Consider the following 6,259-nt stretch of genomic DNA (forward strand, 5'->3'; position numbering starts at 1 on the left):
ACATTGTGATGTACAGTGTCCCTTTAAAGCTTGTACCCAATTTCATAGTTGTCACTTTTAAGAGTTTTCTGCATTAATTTACACATTTTACTAGTTAAAGTAATAAAACTAAGATAAATGATCAACTGCCACAACAGTCTAACATAATCAACATGATGCCTAATATTTATAAATCACATGAAAAAAAATCTAAAAAAAAAAAAAAAAAAAAAAAGTTAATTATATAAGAGTAGCACACTTCTAATCAGAGGCCCTATAAAATACACACTAAACTTAGTAAATTAATCCTAAGTAATGCTAGTAGTGTCAAATATCTGAGAGACCACGCACGTGCACACGTTGGGCCCAAAGGGGGCTTGAGCCCCTGCCCTTTTTGCCTCGTAGAAAAAGTGCCCTTTTTACTTTAAAAAAATAAATAAATTCCTGTTCTGCATGAGAATGTAAAAGAAAACAGCTGTATAAAAACGCCATGGTTATTTACCGTATGCATTTCCTTGTAATAGCGTGTCATGGTATTGTATGTGTATAGAATCTGATACCACTTTTCTGTCTGCTGTCTCTCACTGAGGGGCGGGGCTTCCCCATGCTGTATGCTCACACACTTGTCGAGAGAGAGAGAGAGAGAGAGAGAGAGAGAGAGAGAGAGAGAGAGAGAGAGAGAGAGAGAGAGAGAGAGAGAGAGAGAGAGAGAGAGAGAGAGAGAGCAAGAGAAGTACAAGCTGCGTTAATGTGCACCTTGGGAAAAATATCATATTAGCCTTAGCTTACCAGTTTGGAAGTTATGACTTGGTTTTGGGGAGTCGCGAAATTGTTCTAGTTTATTGTGTAGCTAATCTCAGGTCTCAGACACATCAGCAACAAATCATTGAGATCAACATGTTGACTGCAGTCCTGTAGGCATGCAGGCTTTCTCTACAGACTAAACAGGACTGTTTTTCTAGTATTTATTTCTATATTTTTGTCAGTGTTCAATGTTTCACAGTTCAATGTTCATGTGTTACAATCTTAATCTTCAACAATACATAGCCTGATAGGAGGCCAATGTTTTATTGCTTTTTAGAATTGCAGCTGAATCGCATGTCCTCCAAACCTCAGTATTGTGATACATTTTGACAATAATTTGTTGACACAAGAGAAACAGAAATTGCATCACTCACAGCTACACAATATACACTACTATGTTGTTATTGTCATCTGTGGCTCCTTTATTCATTTTACATTAAGCCACATATTGTGTTATTAAGGCCTGAAAAAAATTTGGCGCACACATACTGCCCTTTTTTGACTTTGAGCCCCTGCCCCTCTTTAATCCTGTGCATGTCCCTGTGAGAGACAACTTCCACTGAACACTGACAGAGCAGACTACAACATGCCCTGCCTCCCTGTTATAGCCTGATCTGAATAAATGGGTCTGAAGTCAGTCAGTCATTCCCATTGCAGGAGACTGTCTGTTCACGTGACATATTCATTTTATATTAGCCAACTTTCATGAAGCAAACACTAAAGCTGAGTTTTTGATGAACAAATATTAGCTAGTTAACTAACTTTTATCCGAGGCTAGCTAGCTGAACAAATAAACAAACTTGCTAAAAAAAAAAAAAACTCCACCTATCCAGCCTACATCACCAACAAATGCCTTACCTTTATCCTTTGACTGTTTTTCTTCTTCAGTTTTCTTTTTCTTCCATTTTTCCACACCACTGAGATAACTTCTTTTTGATGCCAATGCAGAGTTTGTTTTGTTTAATACTCTCACTAACAGGAATGATGGATAGCTGTCAATCATTCCCATCATACCTGTTGGTGGCTTGCTACTACCAAAGCCTTCGATATAACAGTCGCTGCACTTTTTTTTTTTCCTCATACTTTATTTACATAATACCGTATACACATAGACCAGAACATGGTATGGAGAAATAAATAAATAAATAAATAAACCACACAATGCTTGAGGTGAGGCAGGAAGAAATTAAATACAATTACATAAATAGGTAAGTAAATTAAATAAAATAGAAGTAAAGGAATAAACAAGAAGAGGAAATAATAATAATAATAATAAAATAAAATAAAATAATAAAATAAAAATAAATAAATAAATTACAACTTAAATTCGTCACATAAGGCTTTAGTCTTCACAGCTTTAGGGTTAGTGCAAAAGTTAAGTGTGTCTAGGTAGGATTTCAAATAAGATTTAAAGACCACAAAGCTGGGTTTCTGATTGGTAAATTTGCTTGTTTGTATATGAAATTTAGCTAATAAGGAAACGAGATTAAGAATAAACAATTTCCGAACAGGGAAATCAGTGATAAAGAAACCAAATAAAATATCTTCAGTTTTGAAGTTAAAAGAAATACCCAGCTTTCTATTTAAAAAAAGATTGATATCACACCAAAAAATTTGACAAAAGGCGCATTCCCAAAACAAATGAGTTAATGTTTCATCTGAATTATGACAAAATGAGCAAAAAGGGTCGACATTGATCTTATACTTAATCAGAGCTGAATTAGTTGGATAACACCTATGTAACAGTTTTAAAGATACCTCTCTCACTTTATTAAAAATAAAAAACTTCCTTGGTAATAACCATACCTTTTCCCATTCCACATCAGAATATAAATTACTCCAAAAAAAGATGGAAGCTGGCTTACAAATTGTATCCTTTTGAATCACTTCTCTTACGCATTTATTATTAGTTTTTTTTTACTCAAGAATGGATCTAAATTTCCAATGTATAATTCTGATTGCACAATTTGAGGGGTAATGGTTGTTGAAGGACTAATAGTAGAAGATAGCAAAGTTTTTAAACCTGAAAGGATAGCATCAAACACAATTGCATATTCTCTTGGGAGTACCAGAATTTTATATTCTAACAAAAATTCACTATAAGTAAATAATTGACCTTCCTTGTTAAACAACTGACAGGCAAGCAGTATTCCATTATCAGCCCAGTTCTTTAAAAACAATGACTTACATTTGAAACATATATTCTGATTATTCCATATATAACATTTGTGAGGGGAAAAGTTATGCTTATACCAAGGACCAACATAAAAGTAACTGTTTTTGAAAATTAGAAAGTTTAACAGGAAGCTTTTCTATATTGTAGTTACATCTTAATACAAAGTTAAATCCTCCTAAAGCCTCAAATACATATGTAGAAATAAAGTTCCATAATGAATTTGGGTGTGTTAAGTACCTTTTGACCCATTAAATCTTAAATGTGGAATGCAGAGTATGAAAATCTAGGACATTGAACCCACCATTACTCAGCTTGTTTATCATTACATTTTTTCAAATGAGATGAGATTTTTTTTTCAGATGAAGTCAAATAAGATTTTGTCAATTTTGATACAAATATCCTTTGAGACCTCAAGTGCTGAGCTAGCATATACAAGCTTAGATAAGCCTTCAACTTTGGAGAGCAGGACTCTACCAGTTATTGTTAAATCTCTTTGACTCCATAAATTAAATTTCTGCTGAATTAAGGAAATTAATGGAACTAAATTCTCATTTATTCTTGACACTTGATCTTTAACAATAATAACACCAAGGTATTTAACTTTACTTTTCACTGGGATCCCTGAGATTTGTACATCATTGCAAGTCTTGACTGGAAACAGATCACACTTGGACAAGTTAAGTTTTAAACCAGATGCAACTGAGAATGTTTCTAAAAGTTTAATTGCAATATCAATTTGAGATCTATCCTGTAGAAAAAGAGTTCTATTATCTGCAAGCTGACTCAAAGAAATTACTCTTCCTGTTATTGTGATTTCTTTTAAGGAACTGTTTTTAATATAATTGGCCAGAATTTGCATAGGAAGTAGAAATAAATAAGGGGAGACGGGACATCCCTGACGGATCCCCCGTCCCATTCTAAATCTTCTAGTAGTACCATTGGGTAATTTGATTGAGCTATTCCCAGAAGCATATAAGGTACAGACTGATTTTTTAAAATGTTCACCAAAACCAAATAAATCAAGAGCTTTAAAAATAAATTGATGCTCTATAGAATCAAAAGCCTTACCAAAGTCCAGAAAAAGAACGAAACTTTCATCTTTTATTAAATCTGAATAGTCCAAGACATCAAGCTTAAGTCTCATATTATCAATAATGTATCTACCTGACATAAAGCCATTTTGAGACTCATCAGTTATATCATTTAAAACTTTTTTAAATTTGTTAGCTAAGCATAATGCAATAATTTTATAATCATTGTTCAGTAATGAGATAGGACACCAATTATCTAACAATAAGATATGTTTTTGCAGCTTAGGGATTAAGGTAATTAAACCTTGGCATAAAGAGGGTGGAAAAACTTCATTGTAAAAACTTTCAATACAGACATTAAGCAAAAAAGGGGCAAGTTCTTCTGAAAAAAGTTTATAAAATTCAGAAGTTAAACCATCCACTCCAGGGGATTTGTTTAATTTCAGTTTTTTAATAGCATCCCTGATTTCTGAAATAGTAATTGGAGAATCACATATTGCTTTATCAGCCTCTGTAATTGCCTTGATTTCACCTAAAGAGCTAAAAAATTCTTCCAGTTCAGGTAGTGATAAGTTAGATTCATAAAGAACTTTGTAATAATTTTCACAGAATTCAGCAATTTCTTTTGGATTATCAGCAATTGTGTTATTCAAAGAAAGCCTTGTGATGCCATTTCTATTCTGTCTTTGTTTCTCTAGCTTGAAGAAATAACTGGAGTTCTGTTCCCCCTCTTCCAACCATTTTGCCCTAGAACGTATGAAAGCTCCTTTGGCTTTGTTAAAATAAAGTTGATCCAGTTTCAATTGCAGTGTTTGTAATTGTGCTCTTTGGTTTTCAGACATGTTTTCAGGTAATACAGAAAAGAGATTATATCGGTCATCAAAGAATTTTCTGTTTTTGTCTTATCTTTCATATTTGCACCTGCTTGCATTAGAAGTTTCCTCAGCTCAAATTTTAAAAGTTCCCAGTATTTTCCATATATCCCTTCTTGTTTTGCCATTTTAAAATAATCAGATATCTTGTTTCTAATAATTGTATTCAGAGATTCATTATGTAAGAGTGAGTTGTTAAGCTTCCAATAAGCAGGATACCTTTTACATACATTATTTGATGACACATTGAAATCTAAAAGGATAGCTTTATGATCTGTTAGAGGAGATGGTATAATTTCAGCTTGCAACATGAGTAGGGTAAGGATTCAGAAATTAACCAAAAGTCTATTCTTGCTTGTAAAGAGCCAGAATTATTTTTCCAGGTGAATTCTTTAGAATTTGGGTTGTTGAGTCTCCATATATCATTTAACGCTAACTCATTCATAAAGTCAATCATAATATGTTCTCTATCTCTATCTGGCCATCTATCAATATTATCATTTATAGTAGCATTGAAATCTCCACCCAAAATAACTTTCATACCAGAAAATCTTTCTGACAAAGCATCAATATCAGTTGTTAATTTTTCCAAAAAGTCTGCATTTTCCTTTGCACTGTTGTATCCATACACATTACCCAGTAGAAAAATCCGGTTATTGAGAGAAAAAAAAACATAAGAATGTAATGTCCGAGCGGATCAGCTTGAGTAAGGAGAATTTTTCCATTAAATTTGTGTTTAAGAGTTAATACTCCTGCTGAACGCTGACTTCCATGCGACACCCACAGGTCCTCTCCCCATTGTGATATCCAGAAGTTGTAGTCTTTTTCAATTGAATGAGTTTCCTGGATTAGACAAAAGTCTGCATCAAAGTTTTTTGCATAAAGAAATAATGCCTTCCGTTTAGTAACATCTCTTAAGCCTCGAGCATTAACAGAAAAGAACTTTAAAGAAAACATTAAACAATCGAACAGTTAATGATATAACCTAGAAGTTGAATACAAGTGTGGTATAGAGCTTATCCTCCTTACATAAACCGGATGCAAGCATCAGATCAGTCAGTATATCTCCTTGTTATCCACAAGGGCTCTCCCTCCGACGAAAAAGGCGATCTTCTTTTCCTGACAGGCTTGCTGAATTAATGGCCATAATCGGTTCCTCTTTTCCCGGTCCTCTGGAGTCAGATCCTCTTTGAAACGCAGATTTCTTTGCTTCAGGTATTCTGAGTGTTTAGATATCTTCCATATCATATCACGAAAATATCTCATATAGAAACTGAAGGATCACATCGCAAGCATGCACTTTGGCTGGGTGTTTTTTCCCAAGCCTGTGAACCGAATCAGTAACTTCGATAAACTTCTCTTTATAGCCCGGAGCTACGTTTTGACAGACATCGATC

This window comes from Sphaeramia orbicularis, chromosome 12, assembly GCF_902148855.1.
Source record: "Sphaeramia orbicularis chromosome 12, fSphaOr1.1, whole genome shotgun sequence".
Taxonomy (NCBI): Eukaryota; Metazoa; Chordata; class Actinopteri; order Kurtiformes; family Apogonidae; genus Sphaeramia; species Sphaeramia orbicularis.